General features: G+C 41.2%; 1 long non-coding RNA gene across 1 annotated transcript in view; it reads left to right on the forward strand.

The window, feature by feature from the left end:
- The first annotated feature begins 4503 nt into the window (after positions 1-4503).
- The window catches only part of LOC141420750 (uncharacterized), a 124104-nt gene continuing 106744 nt past the window's right edge, over positions 4504-21863 (forward strand). The window contains exon 1 of the long non-coding RNA XR_012445317.1: positions 4504-4641. This is a non-coding gene — a long non-coding RNA (uncharacterized lncRNA). The remainder of the gene's footprint in view (positions 4642-21863) is intronic.

The following is a 21863-nucleotide window of genomic DNA, read 5'->3' on the forward strand; positions in this document are numbered from 1 at the left end:
AAAATTCAGTGTACTTCAATGTCAAATACCAAATATTTGACTAATGTTTTATGATACTAAGATGATAAAATCGTGCATGTCAAAACTTATCTAACTTTATAAAACAAGATAATACAAATGTTTGCTTCCAAAGTGGCTATATTTAAATAAATATGATCTATCCAGAAGCCAAAAATTAACAAAATCCTCTAAAGATTGTTACATATTTTTAGCAACTTCCCCAGCTTATCTTTGTTCTGAAGGTAACATGGTTTAGGGCTAAGTTAATTTCCCAGTTCCTATGCCACTTGGAAGTTTGGTAGACTGAAAATGATTAAGAAGCAAAGTATATGAGAATGTTTCACCCAATCTCAGTTCTAGCTTATTTCAAATAGCTTTTAAATTATTTTCCACTTCCGTTTCCCTTGTTTGATCAACATTTCCCCAGGCCTTTATACTTAAGATAGTCCTAAAAGTACTGGTATCACCTCTATTATAATCCTTATTCAATTCTGGATTTGAGACACTTTCTGCAGATGGGATAGTGGAAGATTACTGTTAAGGGTTTGACTCTCAGGTATATTTTCTGTCGGGTGTGTGTTTTCAGTCTAATTTTACCATTGAGTAATCAAGGCCTATTCACACAGAAAAGTTAGAACAATATTAAAATCTAACTGTTAAAATTCTTACTATCTATTTCTTCTTGCAGAAGACCCCATAGGAGCAGCAGCAGCCAAGTGTGACACCTGGATAGTCAGGTCCAGCCTGCCCTCCCAGTCTGCTCTGCCTGGCCCACACTTGGTGTGCTTAGGGAGCTAGGACCAAGTCCTAGCTGGGCTGGTGGGCAGCTGGGGAGTCCAGTCCGTGTGTCATGCCCTGAAGTGATTCTGCATATCTCCTTTTGACAATTAAACAATTTCTGTCAATGAAGCATTGTAAATCTTCAAAACTACATTAAATCAAATGTACTTATAAGAATTTTTAATAATATTCATTTGTTAAAAACGTCCTCCCAATCTTGTGGGGAGTGCCAAGTAGATTAGGTATTCTGAAGTTAATTCCTTGTTGAAGTATGCACAGCATCTATGACTGTGTCTATGGATCTGTTTCCTGTGACTTCCGTGGTGTGTTACACAGCCAGTGGCCACACAAGACAAAACATAGGTTTAATAAAGAGAGGATGTATGAGCATCTCTACTCAAATATTTTGGTTTTCAAAACATATTTCTTCTGCTTCTAAGTCTAATTAAAAATAGGAGATCATATCCTCTCAGATAAATGAGCAGGAGTCTTCTTGTGTGAAAAACATTCCAAGACATCTGTTAAAATTAGTATCAATAGTGAGCTGCAGAAAGATGTCCTGGTCACTGTCCAGTAATATAACTGAATTTCCTATTTTTAGAGCAATTAGACTTGTAGACAAGTCTCAAACAAATAAATATATATTTTTAAATGTGAGTATTAACGCACGTTTCTACTTTTATATCATACTTCCTGTAAGCTCCCCATTTGAAGTCCCTACACATTTCAGGAATTCCTAGTGATCAGCTTTGAATGTTAAGGTTTCTCCATAGATTGAACATGTTTATTGGGGAGGTGGGCCCAGTGGCACATACCTGCTGCTTTTCTTTGTTACACAGAATGTGGAGATAAAAGGCTCCCTTGAGCTCTGAAGTTTGTGGCAATTCTGAGCAATACAGCAAGACCCTACATCTTAAAAAATACCTCTGTGTGTGGTAGTTCACACCTGTAGTCCCAGCTGCTTGGGAAGTAGAGATAGGAGGATCGCATTTTGGGGAGGGCCCTTGGCAAAAACTTCAAGACGCTATGTGAAAGATAATTAAAGTAATAAGGACTGGAGGGATGACTCAAGTGGTTGAGCACTCACCTAGCAAGCATGAGTTCCTGAGTTCAAACACCAATTCCACCAATACGACGATAAAATCAGACTATTCATTTTAACTTATCTTGGGCACCCAGTCTGTTGATTCTCTGAACTTATTGTGCATTCTAATTTATGTTGCAATTAATTCAGTGCCCTTAGGCAATCATTAGATAAGAGATCTATTTCAGTAAATCACACCACATATGTTTTCTTTTCCCTAACCTGTGAAAGGACGTGTTTTATAAATGTTATAATTATCTCATAAAGCAGTGACTTCACGCTGTAGTTCCAAAGCCTCTCACCCACATATTCAGCAATGCTCTTGTTACTTTCTTTTCTTCTATTTATTTTCCCTCCCTTCTTCCTGTTACTTCTATTATTCCATCTCTCTCCACCTCTCTCCCTCTCTCCCTTTCTCCATCCATCTCTCTCCCTCTCTCCACACACCTCCCCACAGGCACTTGTTTCTCACATGTTCTACCAATGACCTCTCAGACTTTGATGAGCTTGGTAGATGTAAGAAACAGGACATTACACACAATTCACACCAACAAAGTAAGAAAAACACCTTAAACAGTTCTCATCTCTTTTGATACTATTTGTCCAGTAATGAGGAGAACATCATTCTCCAGGCATTCAGATCCATACACTTATTCATTTAACAAAACACTTGTTTCATACTGGGCACTGATAATTGGGTATCCTAAGCATTTCTGGAAACATTTCTTCAGTTCAGGACTGCATTTAACTCATGGTGAAGTATGATGGAGGAGAAGAAGAGCAGGTAGTCTTTGCAATTGGCCATATTTTTAATATTTAATGGAAACAATTGGAATTATTTTTAGTGATGCTGGGGATTGAACCTGGGGCCTTGTAGTTGATGGAAGGGGCTGAGGCCTGTCAATGGCCCACACGTGTATGCAGACCAGAGCCTACAAACTGTCTCCACAACATGGATCCTACAGGGCAGACTGTCCTGAGGCTCAGATATCTGAAGTGCCATGGCTTACAGACTGATCCTAACTCTTGGGGTCAGCAGGAAAGAGGCTGTTGGAGATCTCTCCAGGTATTTTCAGGGTAAATGCAGGTACCAATTTTGGAGCCCAGCTTCTGAACTGTAGATTTCTGGGATGGGACACACTCTGGACTCTTTTTTGTAAGAACCTGGGGCCCTCCAGCAGCCTTTGTTCTGCAGTTATCTACATACCAGGTACTTGTAGACAGACCACTACTTGTAGACACCTGAGCTGGAGTTAGGTTGTGGCCTCTGCCCTGAAAACACCTGAGGTCTCCAATGTACTATGCCCTGTACACACCAGGGATAGGAAACAGATGCTAGCCTTTGCTCTGAAGTAAGCAAAACACTGACTGCAGTTACTGACATTCAGAAACCAGGTGGCCATGGGCAGACCACAGTCTGGGCCTTCCAGAAATCAGTGTACCTGGGCTAGGACAGGATGCAGCTTCTACATTGCAGAAACCCAGGCCAGGGACAGGCCAATGCTACTGACTTGCAGACATCTGCTGTGCAGACACCAGGGTTTGGAGACAGGATGCAGGGTCTCTGCTGCAGACACCCAGGGGCAAGAAAAGATCATGATCTCTGCTGAACAAAACCAGGTGCCAGAGTCTGGACATTGCTTGTGTCAGTATTCAGGGTATGTGCTGTGTGACCTATGCTCTACAAACATCTTGGGGCTGAGGAGAAGCCATGGTCTCTGCACTGGGCCACATTGTGGCCTCTACCTGACAGAAACCTGAGGTTGTGAACCTGACCAGCCTTTGCCCTGCATAGACCATAAGACCTCCAGTATCCTATACCCTGCAGGTAACTGGGGGCCAGAAGAGTATGCAAGCTTTGATCTGAAGAGACCTGGACCTTGCCAGTTCTGGCCTTTGTGGACAGTATATCAGGGACAGATCACAGCTTGTAAGTTGCATACACCAGGTGCCCTCCAGGGTCTCTGCTCTTTATAAACCCACCAGCCAGGGATAGGCCATTTCCTCTGTCCTGCAAATATCCTTTTGACAGCTGCAGCCCTTTAGTGGCCTGTCCCTTAAGAAACTTGTGGTCCCAGGACAGGATGCGGGCTCTGCTTTGCAGATGCCCAGAGCCCTCCAGTTGCCTCAGTCCTGCAGATCTGAGGGGCAGAAAACTGATAGAGAAATCCAGCCAACAAATCCTCTTGGTCACCCTGGTGTCTCTAAAATGTGAGAATCTCTAATTTTGATACTTGAACATCCTCCTCAGCTCCATCAAACTGAGAAATAAGACTCTTCCTTTCATTTCTTCAGTTTACCAACAGCTATCAGCCTTTCTTACTTATTGATGATTTAATTCATAGCATATTGGGGCTATTTTATTTTTATTTCAGGTCCGTTGGTGCATGGCGGCACATACTTAAATTGAAATACACTGCTTGGAGGCTGCTTCCGATTCCACGGCCCCGTCCAGAAGCTTCTGAATCAGAAGCATGAGGACGAGCTGCAGGGCCACAGGATCCAGGGCAGGCGACTCCACACAAGCGGCTAACTTCTGAGCGAGGTAACAGCGCTGCCGCAACCAGGAGCGCAGGACGCACCTGACGCAGAGATGCCCCGCCCAGAGACCCAGGGCCAGCCAATCACGGCGCTCGCTACAGCACGCTGTGGAGGAAAAGGCCGCATGCGCCTTCCAGAACATTCTGGAAACTGTTTTTCCCAGGGAAGAGATGCGTGAAGAAGCCGCGCGCAGTGGAGTGGGCCGCAGACCCAGTGGAGGCGCTCATGGACTTGAGGTACACTGTGGGGTAGTTGAAGGCAGGGCCCTTCTCCTTTGTCTGGGAGAGTCGGGCAGCGCGCCTGGCGGGGTCCGTCTCTCCCGGTGCCTGCGGGAGCGGGCGAGTGGCGGCCTGGCGGGTAGAGCGGGCGCGGGCGCCTGGCTGCGGGCTTAGGGGTCTGAGTGGGGGAGGGGGGAGGGGCTGCGGGCGCCAACCCCAAGTCTCCTCCTGGCGAGGTGTGCTTTTTGTCGTAAGTAATAAAAGGCTTTAGGTCATTTTTTAGATGGAGTCTCACTTTTTTGTCTGGATCGCCTGTGACCATGATCCTTGTCACGTATGGCTGGTAGTACAGGTGGGGGCTTTTCAGCCATCTTTCTTGTTGAGATGGGGGTCTTGCTAACTTTTTGGTCAGGGTTGGATCCAAACTGGGTTTTTCCTGATGTTCACCACCCGCATCACTGGGATTATTGACACTAGGCAAATTTGCCTGGCTCCTTCATTCTTACTTAATGTTAAGTAAGTTTCCATATTGTGGACATACCAAGTTTTTAATACTCATTTATCAGTTAATAAACATTTGTACTTGATCTTTGCCAAAGGACCGAGAAGCCACAATTAATAGACATTTGGGTTATTTAATACTTGGGCTAGTAGGTATAATGCTGTTTTGAACACAGTTTTTTTTTTTTGTGTGTAGATCCGTTTTTCTTTAGCAGTATTATATTAGGCGTATAATAACTCCTCCATTTAAATTTTGAGGAACTGCAAAACTTTGCAGAAATATTGCACCATTTTGTAGTTTCATGACCAAGTACTGAGGATTTTGATTTTCCATATCTTTTTTACCAATCTTCATTGCCCGCTTTGATTTTAACCAACTTAACGGGGAGGTAGTGGTTTTGATTTGCAGTTCTACGAGTGAGATCAAGCTCACTTTCATGTGCTTGTTGGTCATGCGTATATATTGAAGAAATTTCTTTCCAACTTGTTAACTGTGTTTTACTTTGGTTGTCTTATTATTGTATTATGTGATTTTTAAATTCTCATAACTTTATAAACTTTTTATTTCAAATTGTAGGAACTCTTATAAATTGTATACACATTTCCCCTGTCACATGTATGACTTGCAAGTGTTGTCTCTTATTTTGTGTTTTCATTTTAATTTTTTTGATGGTGTTACTGGAATCACAAAAGCTTTTTTTTTTAGTTTCCATGAAGTCCAGCATATTTTCTTTTGTTGCTTGTTCTTCTGATGTCATGTCTAAGAAATCATGGCCTAAACCAAATTCATGGAAATTTATTCCACTTTTCTTCAAAGGGCTTTAAAATTTTAGGTCTTACATTTATGTCTGATACATTTTATATTAATTTTTGTGTATATTGTGAGTGAGGGGTCTGAATTCAGTCTTTTGCATGTTTGCATTTGGTTGTCTCAGTACTGTCGAAAAGGCTATTTCTGCAATGAAATGTCTGGTTGCCGTTTTTTAATATCGGGTCTCACAAAGTAGTCCAGTTTTGCACCAGACTTAAGATCTTTCTGACTCGCCTCCCCAGTGCTGGGATAATAGACATGTGTCACCACATCTGACTCCACTTTTTCATTTAAATCAACTGACCAGATTTATTGCTGGACTGTGAATTCTGTCATTAATCTGTATGTCTATGCTTAGCACATTGTCTTAATTATTGTAGTTTGATAGTAAGTTTTGCAATTAGGAAATTTCTATCCAATTATTTGCTGTTTTGAGACTTTTGACTGTTCTTAGTTTCATTTCTATATGAATAAAAATACGGTTTGTCAGTTTCGTCAAAAAGCCATTTGGAATTGTGAATGAGTTGAACATGTAGAAAAATTGGAGATTGTTGCCGTCTAAACAAAATTAAGTCCTCAAATCTCATATTTTGTGTTGTGTCTTCATTTATCTAGATCTTCATTTACTTCAAAAATGTTTGTTTCTATGCAAAAGTGTGTCACTTTTGTTAGTTTTTTTCCCCGAGTGTCTTATTATTCTCAATGGTACTAATTTTTTCTTCTGAAATTTCACTGTCGGGAATGGTTGTTGCTAGTTAAAAAAGATATGTATGATATATGTATGATATATATATATATATATATATATACACATATATGTAAATTCATTTGAGTTTTAAAAATTTGGAAATTTAGTTCTGCCACTTGACTGCACTCATTTTATCCTAACAGATTTTGTGTGTATTCATATCCCTTAGGATTTCATGTACATAAGGATATATCATATGCTGGTAGAGGCAAGTTAACTTCTGTTCCATTTTAGATGAGTTTTTTCCTCCTTGCTTAATCACCATGACTGGAACCTGTGTTACTATATTAAATATACCTGGCACAAGTTGGTATACTTACCTTGTTCCTTCTAGTAGGGATTAAGTATTCACTGATTCATTGTTTCTTTTGTGAGATCATCTGTGGGTAAATATTCTTTATCAGGTTGAGGGTAATGCCCTTCTATTAGTAGTATGTTGAGAGACTCTTATTTCTTGAGGTTTCTCTTTTTTTTGGTGCTGTTAATTGAACCCATGGATTCCCTTCCATATGCTAAGCAAATTCTCTACCACTGAATGTACCCAAGATCCCACTTATCTTTCATCTGTTGAGATGATCCATTCATTATTTTATATAGGACATACTACATTCATTCAAAATTGGGTGTTAATCAATCCTGCATTCCTTGGAAAATCCCTATCAGTCCTGGCATATAACTCTGTTTGTGTGTTACTATATTCAATTTGTTAGTATTTTGTTGAGGGTTTTTGTTTCTTTATTCCTAAGTCATATTGGGCATGGTTTTCTTGTGATAACTTTGGTTTTGTTACTGGGGGAATTCCAATTTCATAGTGTGAATTACCAAGCAGATGCACTCTCAGTTTGTGGAAAAGTTTCCATAAAATTGGTATTAATGTTTAAAAATGTTTGGAATAAATTATTATTGGAAGAATACCTCTGTACTCCAACTCCTAGGCCTGGCTTTTTAATTTATGGGGCAGAGGACACTGGATTTCTCAAGGTTTTTGTAAACGTAGGTGTCAGGCTGTTGCTCTCAGGCTCAGAGGTCTACAGGGCAGAGGGCGTATCCTCAACCAAGTCCTGTATTTATGCAGGGCAGAAGATGCTGAAGTGTTCTGTTTTTCTGCAATACAGAGTCTGAGGTGTGAATGGCAGAGACTGTGGGCTGTCCCTGGCCTCTGGGTTGTCTTCAGGGCAGAGGCTCTGTGTTGTACTCAGCCCCTGGTGCCGCCAAGCAAATATATTCGATTCATTCCAGGTGTCTTACTGTCAGAGACTGCATCCTGACTTGGACCCTGTGTGCCGGCAGAGCAGAGTGTGGTGGTGTCTTCATGGCAAAGGACAGTCCTATCTAGGGACCCTAGATTTTTCCATGAGAGGCAACAATGTGTCTTACACTCCTGGGTGTTTGCAGGGCAGAGAACAACCCCCTACCTGGTCCCTGTGTGTCTGAAGCACAGAGATTCTGGATTGTCTGCAGCTCATGGTTTTTGCAGGGCATAGTCATCTGGATTGTTCCAGGCATCTACAGGGCAGAGGGCACTTCTATACTCAAACCCTGTGTATATGCAAGGAAAACATTACAGCCTGTTGCCAACACCTGTATTCTTCATAGCATAGGCTGTGGATTGTCCCCAGCCAGTGGCATACGCACTTCAGAGACTGCAGTCTCTTCCAGGCCCCCAGGTCTCTGTAGGATGGAAGAACATTCAGGGTTTCTGGTGTCTGTGGTGAAAAGACTGTGGACCGTTTCCCTATTCCACAGGTGTTTGGCCATCAGGCAACTGGATGGGTCATGGTGTTTGCAAAACATAGGCTATGGTGTGTTCATGGTACAGCTGTCTGCAGGGCAAAACAAGATCCAGTGCTTAACCCGAGGCTGACCAAAGGATATAGGCCAAAACATGACACCTGACCTTTGGGGACTGCACGGTAGAGGTAGCCACATCTCCCATCTGTCAGGTGTCTGCAGGACAAAAACCAAGTCCTATCCCTAGCACAAGGTTTATGCAGGGAAGACGCTTTGGGTTGTGCTCCACACCTCGTATCTGCAGTACATACACCACAATCTGTTTCTTGCCCCTGAGTGTCTCTAGGGCAAGTGTGTGATTTGTGCCCAGTCCTTGCCATATGCATAGTGGAGGTCACTGGAGTTCTCTTTTGTTTGCAGGGAAATGGTCAGCACTTCATGTCCCCCAGGTGTCTGAAGCATAGAGGCCATGACAGGCATGCCAGACAGTGGGTATTATCTCCCCTGACCCCCAGATGGAATGCAGAACATATAGTACATCTTCTCCCCATGTCCTGTATGTATTTTTGGAAGAGGCTGTGGCTGGTCACTGGCATATGGTTTCTGCAGGGTAGAAGCCCCATCAGTTGAGGAACAGGTGTGTGCATGCAGAGGTTGTGTCCTAATTTGGCCCCTGGGTGCTGACAGGTTGAGGTGGTTGGAGGTCTTTTGGTATTTGCAGGGGAAAAGCCAGTCCTGTCCATGGTTCCTGGTTCTCTGCAGTGTAGAGGTTGCTTGAGGGCTCAAGAATTTATTAGGCTGAGTCCTTGGCCTGTTACCTGCCCCTGATATGTCTGCAGGGCAGAGGTCACTTGTGTTCTCTCTGAGTGTTTACAGGACAGAGGCAATTGTGTAGTCTCTACTTCTTGTTTTCAGAGGTAACTTGAGAATTCCATATGTCCTCAAGGAAGTGGCCTTGGCCTCGCCTACCTTCACAGGCGTCTGCAAAGCATAGGCTGCACCCTGCCTACCCTCAAGGATGTGGACTGTGGCCTGCCCTTAATAGACGGAGGGCAGAAGCAGTGTCCTCTTTCAGCCACTGTGTATGTGCAGGGATTAGGTCACTTGAGTGCTCTTGTTATCTGCAGGGCCATCTGTCTGTCTTGCAGAGAAGAGTCCCATCTTGTCCTTGTTTGGGGAATTACTACCTGGAAGAGGCCACTGGAGGGCATTGACCATGTATGGTGTCCATCTTCGGTGTCCTCAGGGAAGAGTATGAGACATGTCCCTGGCTCCCAGGCTGCCTGTTACCTGCAGGCAAGGGATGCTGGATGGTTTCTGGTGTTTGTGAATTAGAGGTTGAGGCCTCACAAAAGACTTGTGTGACTGAAGATCAGAGACTGGCCACTAGAGGGCTCTGTAGGGAAGAGACCATGTGAGAGTTCTGGGTGTCTGTAGGGAAGGGCCTGATTCTTGTCTCCATTCTTGCTAGTATGTAGGACCAAGGCAGTTTGAGTGTTTTGGGTGACTGAAGGTCAGAGGCCATAGGAAGGCAATTATTGTTTGCAATGCAGAGACTGCAGCTTGGCACATGCTGGGAGTTCCAGGCCAGATGCTGGTGGCTGTACCTTTCCACCAGATTTCTGCAGGGAAGAGGACCCACGGAACTCTGTGTCTTCAGGACAGTGGAAGGTGGAAGGATCCTAGTGTCTTCAAAATAATAGCAATTACCTACACCATACCACTGGTTGTAGAGCAGAGGAAGCTGGAGGGTCCCAGTTGCCTGCAAAGTAGAGGCTGCAGCATATACCTGGCTGCTGGACCCCATGTTGTCTGCTAGGTAGAAGTGCTAGCCTGTCCAAGGGTCTGAGATAATGGGCCACTCCAAGGCTCCTAGTCTATGTAAGAAAGAGGCCATGGCTTGATCTCTTGATCTGCCTGGATTTCTGCTGGGCTGAGCCAGGGGCTTGCCCTGACTAGCGGAAGACCAGGGGCCAATGCAGGGCTGCTGGTATCTGTAAGACATAAGTTGGTGGAGATTTATGTTGAAGTGACAATACAGATGTGAATTATTAAGGACGCTGAGGTGAGAGTTTATCTTGGATTTTATGGGTGGGTTCGTGTAACCATAGGAGGCAGAGGGAAGGGGAGAAAACATATATGAGACAGAGATTGTGTTACTGATACAGGATGGCAGGGTATTATGGCATGGAAATGATAGAAATGAGACTGCACCAAATATGAAAATGATAGACAAGACTTCTTTATTGAGACTGAAGTCCTGAGCAGACAAGATCAAACAGATGATCAGGCTGCATGTGGAGCAAAGGAAGCAGCAGGCTCTTATTTTCTGTGGTAGACCAAATTTTGTGTTTTTTTAAATTGTATTTGGGCATGGTTTTATTTGTTGGTTCTGGGGTTTGATCTTAGGACTTCATGCCTGCAAGACAGGTACTCTGCTACTTGAAGTACTCCATCAATCCTCAGCTATTACCTTTAAATTTGTTTTCCCTCTTATATTTAAACATCTGGCCCTGTTACTTAGAGGGTTACAAAACCCAGAACTGCTGACTTACTCTAGAATGGGCATCATGATCTCTTGCACAAAGTCCTGGCTTTTAGGTTTGGTGTGAGACTTACAAGGCTTATGATAAGGCTGGAGGAGGACTTTTGGTGGTTGAGCTGCTGAGAAAGCACAGTGTAGAAGAAACACTAACTCCAATTGGGAAGAGGCCAAGTTAACTCTGTATTATAGTTTTGTATAAAAGTTTTTAATGATCATCTTGCGTGCATGAAGAGATGAACAGAATCTGATACCAAACAGCAAAGGGGACAGACATAAAGACAGAAATGCCAATATTTTTATCTCATTTATTCACCATACACCTGAAAGCTTAAGAGAGTCATTATTTTTAGTAAAGAGCAGCCTTCAAATTTCTGCAAAATAAACTTGGCAACTGTTATTGTAACCCACAAAGCAGAAATGTTATCTACAGCAAAGGTAGTGGGAAGCTAAAAAGGTATTGCCCAGCTGTGTGACCTCCAACCTTAGCGATATTTAGCTCAACTGAGAGCTGTGAAGCTAGAGGATTTATGTAGGTTTCGTTCCTAGTAACACCAAGGATGATAGATTTATTAAGAAGGTGTCCTGACTATGTTCAGATGGTCTGACATTTTAAATCCTAGGGGTTTACCAAGGGAATTTTAGAGACCCAGTTTATCCTTAGGAAAAGATAGCACTTTTAGTGGATTAAGGACCTTAATATCAGACCTGAAACTCTGAAGTTAGTACAGGAAAGAGCAGGGAATACTCTGGAAGCAATAACTATTGGCATGGACTTCCCCAGTAGAACTCCAGAAGCCAGGCAACTAAGAGAAAGGATGAACAAATGGGACTCCATGAAATTAAAAAGCTTCTGCACAACAAAAGAAATGGTCGCTAAACTAAAGAGACTACCCACAGGGTGGGAGAAAATATTTGCTGGCTATTCATCAAAAAGACTGATAACCAGAATATACAGGGAGCTCATTAAAAACTAAACTCTCCCCAAACCAGTGAACCAAAAAAGAAGTGGGCAACTGAAATAGAACTTTTTCAAAGAACAAATCCAAATAGCTAAAAAAACGTGAAAAAATGCTCACCATCCCTGGCCATAAAGGAAATGCAAATCCAAACCACACTAAGACTCCATGTGAGTCCTGTTAGAGTAGCTATCATCAAAAACACCAACAACAAATGTTGGCAAGGATGCAAGGAAAAAAGAACCCTTATACACTGCTCTTGGGAATAAAGCTAGGACAACCAAAATATAATGGAGGCTGCATAAAGAACTAAACATAGATCTGCCATATGATCCAGCAATCCCACTCCTGGGGATATTACCAAAGGAATGCAACTCAGGTTATTCCCAGGGCACAGGCACACCTGTATTTATTGCACCATTATTCAAAATTGCCACGTTATGGAACCAGCCAAGATGCCCCACTACCAACGCTTGGATTAAGAAAATATATTTATACATAGAGGAATTTTACTCAATCACAAAGAAGAATGAAATTTTATTTGCAAGTAAATGGATGCAGCTGAAGAACGTCATTTTAAGTGAAGTTAGCCAGGTTCAGAAGGCCAAAAATTGTATGTTCTCCCTCATGTGTGGACTTTAGATATAAAACATATGAAGTAATATTATTGGACATAGGTCACATGCTGTTTAACATATAGGAGGAATAGGAAAAGCTGGGAAACCCAACACTGGAAAGTATTTTATGTGCCCACTGTAGGCGAGTGAATAAAGTAGTCCTGAACTGATAGATGCCACTATGGGAAGGTGACCAGGAAGTAGTGAACAGGTCTGGTCAAGATGAACCAATTTGGGTTGTAATTCACATGTGCATGGAAGCAATGCTAGGTATCTCTCTGTGTAGCCATCTTTATTTCAGACTAGTAAAAATGCTTTGTCTTTCTTATCTCTTATGTTTTCTCTTCAACATAAATCTCCTGATTTTCGGAGAGAATGGTTTCAGTTTTTCTCCATTAAATGTGATGTTGGCTATAGCTTTATCATGTATAGCATTTACAATATTGAGGTACATTCCTTCTATTTCTAGTTTTCTTAGAGCTTTTATCATGAAGTGGTGTTGGATCTTATCAAAGGCTTTTTCTGCATGTATGAGATGTTCAAGTAATTTTTGTCTTTGCTTCTATTAATGTGGTGTATTACATTTGTAGATTTGTGTATGTTGAACCACTCCTGCATTCCTGGGATGAAGCCGACTTGGTCTTGGTGAATGATCTTTCTGATGTGTTGTTGGATTCGGTTTGCCATTATTTTATTGAGGAATTTTGCATCGATGTTCATAAGGAGACTGACCTATAGTTCTCCTTTTTGGAGGTGTTTTTGTCTGGTGTTGGTATGAGTGTAATACTGGCTTCATAAAATGAGTTAGGCAGTTTTCCTTCCCTTTCTATTTGGTGGAGAAGTTTAAGGAGTGTTGGTACTAGTTCTTCTTTAAAGATCTGATAGAATTCAGCAGAGAATCCATCAGGTCCTGGACTATTCTTTTTTGGGAGGCTCTTTATTGGTGCTTCAATTTCATTTTGTTATAAATCTATTCAGGTGCTTAATGTCCTCTTGGTTCAATTTTGGATGGTCACAGTATCTAGAAATTTGTCCATTTATTCAAGATTTTCAAATGTATTAGACTATAGGTTCTTAAAGTAGTCTCTGATGATTTCCTGGATTTCCATGGTGTGTGTTGTTATCTCCCATTTTGCATTTCTGATTTTACTGATTTGGGTTTTTTCTCTCCCCATTTTAGTCAGGTTTGCCAGGGGTTTGTCAATCTTGTTTATTTTTTTCAAAGAATCAGCTTTTTGTTTCATTGATTCTTTGGGTTTTTTTTTTTTGTTTGTATTTCATTAATTTTGGCCCTTATTTTTATTTCTGTCCTGCTTGTTTTGGGACTTGTTCCTTCTTGTTTTTCTAGGCGTTTGAGATGTAATATTAGGTCATTGATTTGAGATCTTTCTGTCCTTTCATATATACATTCATGGCTATAAACTTTCCTCTCGGGACTGCCTTTGCTGTGTCACATAGGTTCTGTTAAGCCTTGTTTTCATTTTCATTAACTTCCAGGAGCCTTTTAATTTCCTCTTTTATTTCATCATCTGTGAGCAGTTCAGCTTCCAAATGTTCGTATGTTTTCTACTGTTCAGCTTCCAAGTGTTTGTATGTTTTCTACTGTTTTTGTTGTTGAGTTTTAGTTTTAATGCCTTGTGATCAGATAGAATGCATGGGATTGTTTCTGTTTTCTTATACTTGATGAGACTTGCTTTGTGCCCTAAGATAACAGTTTTGGAGAAGAATGTATATTGTGCAGAAGTTGGATGAAATATTCTGTAGACATCAGCTAGGTCCATTCCTTAAAGAGTCTTTTGTAGTTGTGGCTTGGTGGCCATATATTGTCATAGTTTCTGCTTAGTGTTTAAGACTTTTATTGCTCCATTTATTTTGTTTGATAGTTTTGCTGGGTGGAGTATCCTAGGGTTGAAGTTACTTTCATTCAGTGCCCAGATGACCTCAGTCCATGCTCTTTTTGCTTTTAAGGCTACCCGAATGGGCATCACTTTCTCTAGATTTGGGGTGTTTTCTGTTATTGTTTTGTTGACTACATTATGAAACCCTTTTACTTGCATCTCTTCTTCTTCAACACCCTTGATTCTCAGGTTTGGTCTTTTGATGGAGTCATTGAGTTCTTGCATATGTCTCTCACAGGTCTTGAGTTGTTTGACTAGTAGGTCTTCAGTTTTTCCTTTAATTTCTGTTTTGTTTTCAAGTTCTGAGATTCTTCCGCTTGTTCTAGTGTGCTGAAGTGGCCTTCCATTGTGTTTTGTATTTGTTTCATTGTTTTTTCTGAGATTTTCCATGTATAGGTCACTTCCTCTTTGATATTGTCAATTTTTGTCTTTAATTCATTTATCTCTCTATAGTGTTCTCTGTTTCACGTTGGTGTTTATTTAGGGCTTCTGTGAGTTCATTTGTTTGTTTCTGTGCCGCCTTGTATTGTTTATTTTTGGTGTCTTGGAGTTTCTTGACTGCCTCTTGCACGTTTTGGTTGACCATGTCTAGTAACATCTCCATGAAATTATCAGTGATTACTTGCAGGATTTCTTCTTTCAGATTGCTCTTGTGGGCATTGCTAGGTTCCTTGGTGTCATTTATTTTGTTTTGTTGGCATCTGGGACTGGGTATCCATTTTCTTCATTTCCCTCTGAATCCTGTATTAAATTATTTTTGGGGAGACAATGGTTTCCATCCCTTTTTCGTCTTCCCATCGCTCCACTTGGTACCGTGTAACTATGTTCTTGATAGGCTATTGGTGGTTTCAGTTACCTGTTTTCTTTCCTTTGGTTAAATTTTGTTTAGTGGATATATTGGATTTTTACCTTAGTGTATGTATGCTATTTCTGTCCCTGGTCTGGGTATAATTTAACTAGTATTAACTCACTCACAATAGTAAAAGTAACAAAACGAAATAACCGTAGGAAAAAAACCCCAAAGAAATCAATGGGGAGAGATGAACAAACACAAACAAGAAACCAAACAAACACCAGGGGAAAAGAAAACAAGAAAAACTCCAGGTTCAGGAACAATAGAATTTCAGTCTTAGTAGTTCTGATGTTACTCCTTCAGCATCTAGTCCTTGTGTTGGCATTTAAGCAGAGGATCTGTCTTAATCTGGCCAGGTGGTTGGGGAGTCTCACCAGACTTTCTTTTTTTTTTTTTTTTTTTTTTTTTTTTTGTCTTTTCTTTTTTGGTGCTGGGATCGAACCCAGGGCCTCACGCATGCTAGGCAAGCGCTGTACCACCGAGCTACATCCCAGCCCCTCACCAGACTTTCTTATCTTTCAGTGGCAGTTGCTTAGTTAGCTCCTTCCTCAGTGACGTGTGGCTTGTCCTCAGGTTCTGGACATCAGCTCTGTAGCCCACCAGCCATCCTGCTTTGGAGTTGGGTTTTTGCTGTGTTAGTTTACTGGGGGCTTATTTCATTGCCTGGCCCCTTTCTCTGGGGCAAGGTCAGTAATCCATCAGCCAGCCCCCTGCTGTCAGCATGTTGTGATGGTTTGCTGAATGTTTTTCAATTTTGCAGTGTACTTTGACTTTGGATGTTGCTCACTGGCTCCAGAGATTAGCTTTGTGGACCACTGCCAGCTCTATTTCAGGCATCGGCTTATCCTCCACCTGCTGTCAGCCCTTCTGTCTTCCAGCCTTTGTTTAATGAAAATTTGCATGGAAATCAGATTCTTGCTCCTTCCCCCTTCTCTGGTGCGCTTACAGTACCCCTCCCCCTCTGCTGTGTGTTAGTTTTCAGTTCTTTGTTTATTGTTCAGGTTTTTGTTTTGTTTTGTTTTTTTGTTTGTGGGGTGGAGGATCAGTCTGCCCAGGGGGCTATGCTGGTTTCTCCCAGGGATGGCTTTGGGAACACCGTGTGATGCTTGGTGCTCACCTGTTGGTCTGCCGAATGTCTTCAAGGCAGGTTTGGAGCCGGCATCTGGCTGTGTGGGAGCCCTCCTGTTTTCTCAGTGTAATGTGGCATGGAGAATCTTTGTATAGGCTAGGGGTTCAGGGTGAAGTAGTTTTGATTTTTCTTGGTGCTTTATTCCTGCCAAGTGTGGCTCCAGCGTCTCAGCAAGATTTTTGATTTATCAAGCTCGTGCTGTCTGCTTCTGCACCCTAGTTGCCATTTTGGATCCCTCCTGTTGTGTTTTATGCAAGTTGTAAAGCAAACCAGAAATTTTTTAGTTCCTGAAAAAAAGAGATAGATTGGTTTGTGCATTTGTGGGATCATGATGTATACACCAGTTTTAGCTTAATCTGCTTTTCTTTTTAATTTTTATTTCATTCATTTTTGTTAGCGTATATTCATTGCATGGGGGAATTTGTTTTAACAATTCTGAATAGCCTTACATTGTACATTAGTTAGGCCCCCCCTTCCATCTCCTCCTACTGCCATCATCTTCCCATTTCATTTATTCTGTTTCCTTTATGTATTTAAATCCCATCAACCCTGTTGCATCTTCATCTCTTCCATTTATCCCCACTTCCCATACATGCGCCTGCACACCCTGTACCTGTTTTACAGTCTTTCCTTTATTATTAATTTTAAAGTCAATGTTCAAAGGGGTGTCTCAATGTATCCCAGCTGTAAATAGGCTGTACTTGGTCAGTTCCACCCCCTCTGTTACTCTCCCTTACCCATTCCCTCCCATTCTCCCAGGATTCAATGGCTTCCAAGACATATCATTATGTCCTTTGCCTGTGTGGGTAGAAGTATTGTTGACTATCATTCTCTTTTGTTTTCTCATCTCCCTCGAGTTCCACAGTATAGTTCCATTACTGCAAACATATTCTACCTGTAGATGTGTACATGATCATGCTTGTGTATACATTTATCTTTTGGATCTGTCTTCTGCATATGATAGAAAACATGGTATTTTGTCTTTCTGAACCTGGCTTCATTTAACATGATTTCTTCCAATTCCGTCCATTTACCTTGAATCCCTGTGGTTTAATTCTTTGTTATGTCTGAATAAAATTCCAATATAGCTTCTTAATCCATTCATCAGTTGTAGGGAATCTGAGTACTTTCTATAGTTTGTTGTCAAGAGTGCTGCAGTAAGTATCAGTGTGCAGGTCTTTCTATTGTATGCTGACTTGCATTCCTTCAGATATATGCTCAGAAGTGGTATCACTGGATCATATGGCAGTTCTATTTTTAATTTTTCTTTTTTATTTTTTTTTTAGTAGCCATTATGAAAAATTTTTGCCATATATTATTAAAATAGTTCACAAAAGATGAGCACATTAAATATATACACGCATACATGCAATACACATGCACATGTCATGTACACTCAGACAAAAGACTAGAAGAATGTATGCCAAAATAGTACATTCAAAAGAAAGAGTAGATGAATATGTACCAAAATAGCAATAGCATCAAAATTTCTGAGTGGTACAATTATGAGTGTTTTTTTTTTTTTTTTTTCATTTTTCTTTTATTATTCATATGTGCATACAAGGCTTGGTTCATTTCTCCCCCCTGCCCCCACCCCCTCCCGCTCCCCCCCCATCAATACCCAGCAGAAACTATTTTGCCCTTATTTCTAATTTTGTTGTAGAGAGAGTATAAGCAATAATAGGAAGGAACAAGGGGTTTTGCTGGTTGAGATAAGGATAGCTATACAGGGCATTGACTCTCATTGATTTCCTGTGCGTGGGTGTTACCTTCTAGGTTAATTCTTTTTGATCTAACCTTTTCTCTAGTTCCTGGTCCCCTTTTCCTATTGGCCTCAGTTGCTTTAAGGTATCTGCTTTAGTTTCTCTGCATTAAGGGCAACAAATGCTAGCTAGTTTGTTAGGTGTCTTACCTATCCTCACCCCTCCCTTGTGTGCTCTCGCTTTTATCATGTGCTCATAGTCTGCATACTGCTTTCCATAATGGTTATATAACTCTGCATACTGCTTTCCATAATGGTTATATGAATTTACATTCCCACCAACAATGTATAAAGGTTCCTGTTTTGTTGCATCCTTGTCAACATTTGTTGTTTTTGTTTTAGAAGATAGCCATTCTAAGTGGGGTAAGACAAAATCTTAGTGTATATAGCTTTGATTGGCATTTTTTAATAGGGATGTTGAACACTTAATATGTTTATTGGTCATTTGTGTCTCTTCTTTGAAAATTCCCTGTTCAATTCATGTGCTCATTTCTTCATTGGGGTTTGTTTTTTAAATTTTTTTATTAGGATATATTTGTTGTACGTGGGGATTCATCGTGACAATCCCAAATAGACTTCTGTTGTACATTCATTAGATCACTCCCACCAACTCTCCCTCTCCACTACCTCCCGCCCCACTTAAAGCCTATTGCAAGAGGTTGCTTTGTTCTATTTCATATAAATATATGAAGTCCATCCACCCTCACCTTAATCTCCTCCATTCACAAATACCCCCCAGTACCTATTTTACAGTCCTGGCTTTCTTCTTAATATTTAAGTCAATGGTCCAGTGGGTTTTTCAGTGTGTCCCCACTGTGAGTCCACTTTACTTTATGTGTTCAACCCCTTTCCTTGTTCTCTCTTACCCTTTTACCCTCCCACCCACCCCCATTATTTCAATAGTTTTCAATATATCTCCTTACATCTCTGCCTTCACAGGTGTTACGTTTTATGACTTTGTTGGTGCTCTGTCGTTCTCTTTTCCTTTCTCTCCTTCTCCAAATTCCATAGAGTAGTTCCACTATTACAAACGTGTTCTACATTATGAGTTTCTGTAGGATCCTGTTTGTTTTTGTGTGTATGTTTATCTTTTGGCTCTGTCTTCCATGTATGAGAGAAAATTCATGGCTTTTGTCTTTCTCAGCCTGGCTTACTTTACTTAACATTGTGTCCATTTACTTTTCAACCAGATATCGTTGTTCATTATGGCTGAGTAAAATTCCATTGTGTATATATATCACTTTTTAAAATCTATTCATCAGTTGTAGGGCATCTGGGTTTTCCCCATAGTTTGGCTATTGTGAATAGTGCTGTTATGAACATCATTGTACAGGTGTCTGTACTATATCCTGTCTTAACATTCCTTTACTTATATTCCTAGGAGCAGAATCACTGGATCATATCACAGTTCAAGCTTTAGATTTTGAGGAATCTCCATACTGCTTTCCATAATGGTTTACTAATTTGCGTTCCTACTGACAGTATATAATGGTTCCTGATTCACCACATCTGTGCTAGCATTTGTTGTTATTGGCCGTGAATACAACCATCCTTACTTGGGTGAGGTGAAATCTTAGTGTCATTTTGATTTGCATCTCTTTTCATAGCCAGGGAAGTTGAACACTTCTTCATGCATTTATTGGTATTTATACCTCTTCCTTTGAGAATTCCCTAATTCATGTGCATTTTTCTTCATTGAGGTGTTGATTCTTTTGCATTCCCTGTAGATTCTGGATACTAGTTTCTTACTGGGTGAATAGATAACAGAGATTTTCTCCCATTCTGTGGGCAGTCGTTTGAGTTTAGTGACTGTTTCTTTTGCTTTGCAGCAGCTTTTTAGTTTAATGCAGTCCTATTTGTTAATTCTTTCTCTTAGATGTTGAATAGTTTGTGTTTTCTTTAAGGAAGTTTTCCCCTATTCCTCCTGTTCCATTGTACGTACTTACTACTTCCTGTAGTTTCAAAGTTTAAGGCCTTATATTAAGGTCTTTGATCCCATTTGAGTTGATTTTGGTACAGAGTGAGAGGCAGGGATTTAGTATCAGTTGTCTACATGTGGATATCAGTTTTTCCAGCAACATTTGTTGAAGAGGCTGTCTTTTCTCTGATGTGTGTGTTGGGTCCCTTTGTTACAAAGGTCAGTTGGTTATGTCTGCATGAGTTTCTTTCTGGGTCATCTATTCTAATCCTTTGGTCTTCTTGCCTGATTTTGAGTCAATACCATGCTGTTTTTGTTATGACTTTGTAGTATAGTTTGAAGTCGGATATTGTGATATCTCCAGCATTGGACTTTCTGCTTAGAATTGCTTTGATTATTCAAGGTCTTTTGTGTTTCCATATGTACTTTATGGGGTTGAGTTTTTTGACCTCTCTATAGGTTCTGGATATTAGTCCTTTATTGGATGAATAACTAGCAAAGATTTTCTCCCATTCTGTTGGCAGCCTTTTGAGTCTAGTGACTGTTTTCTTTTATTGAGGAGATGGTTTTTAGTTTGATGCAGTTCCATTTGTTCATTATAGCTTCATCTGTTTTAAAGGTCTCCTGCTCCGTAAACATTAGGGCCTTGTGCCCTAATCTGGTATCTTATGACAAAGTTTTTGAAAGCAGTTTTTAACAGGGAACAGGGTTAATGGCCTATTTACCTCTTTTTGTTTGCCTTTTGTTCAGTTTCAGTAATTCCTAACTACCCTGTTGTGCCAGAAGCAAAGGGCAGAAGAAGAGGATATGCTGCACTGCTGTCTAGGAAGACAGACAGTGAGTGAGGAGCCAAGTTATGAGGTGACTACTAGAAGCTGTGAAGGCAGATAGTAGGAGGCTTCCCATCTCTGTGATCTCAAGCTGCTGGAAAGCAAAAGCACATCTTCCACCCTAGCCCATGGATGCTGAGCCTGGGGAAAGGGCTGGGTCCTCTGTATAAATAGCCATGATGAATGTTTGGACTCTTGCTCTAGAGGCTTTGACCAGTGGCAAACGTTATCAGCATGGAAAGTGCCTCAGCTAGGAATCCAGCACCAGGACATGACATAAGTGTTCCTCATTCTCCCTCAGTCCTCAGGTTCCAGGATGAGCTCAGATCCTGACTGACACCCTCCTGTTGTTTGTCCATTCCCATGGCCTAGTTTCAACTATAAATAATGTCCATGCACCTCCATAAAATTTAAGAATATTAAGCTCCGCTGTAGATCTTTTCCTACTTGCCCAATGGTGCCCACAGCCCAGACCCCTGTGAAGCTGTCCTTTACCTATCAGCTTCCTAGATCCTGTGTCCTCTCTCCCCACCTGCACATCTGTGAGGACCATGCAGAAATCAGTAACTCTCCATATCCTCAGTCATGCACCCAATTTCCCTGTCAACCAGACCCCTGGAACCTCCCCACATCCACCTCCTCCCAGCAGTGCTATCAGGATCCATCAGGGCTAAGGAGACAATCCACTGACTGAAGTGTCCCACTTGGTGGTCTAGTTCCCAGCTCTCATTCATCCTTTCTTTTGCTTCCACACTTAACACAACAGTAGCACTTCATCAGCTTGCTCTTGTGCAAGTATGTGTGGGAATGTATGTGTGCATGTGTATGTCTGGGAGCATGTCCAGGTGTCTGTGCATATGTGTGCATGTACATATATATTTCTGTGTGCATGTGACTGTTTACATAAGGCTTTGTGTGTCCCTATGACTGTTTCACTGTGT

Source organism: Castor canadensis, chromosome 2, assembly GCF_047511655.1.
Source record: "Castor canadensis chromosome 2, mCasCan1.hap1v2, whole genome shotgun sequence".
Taxonomy (NCBI): domain Eukaryota; kingdom Metazoa; phylum Chordata; class Mammalia; order Rodentia; family Castoridae; genus Castor; species Castor canadensis.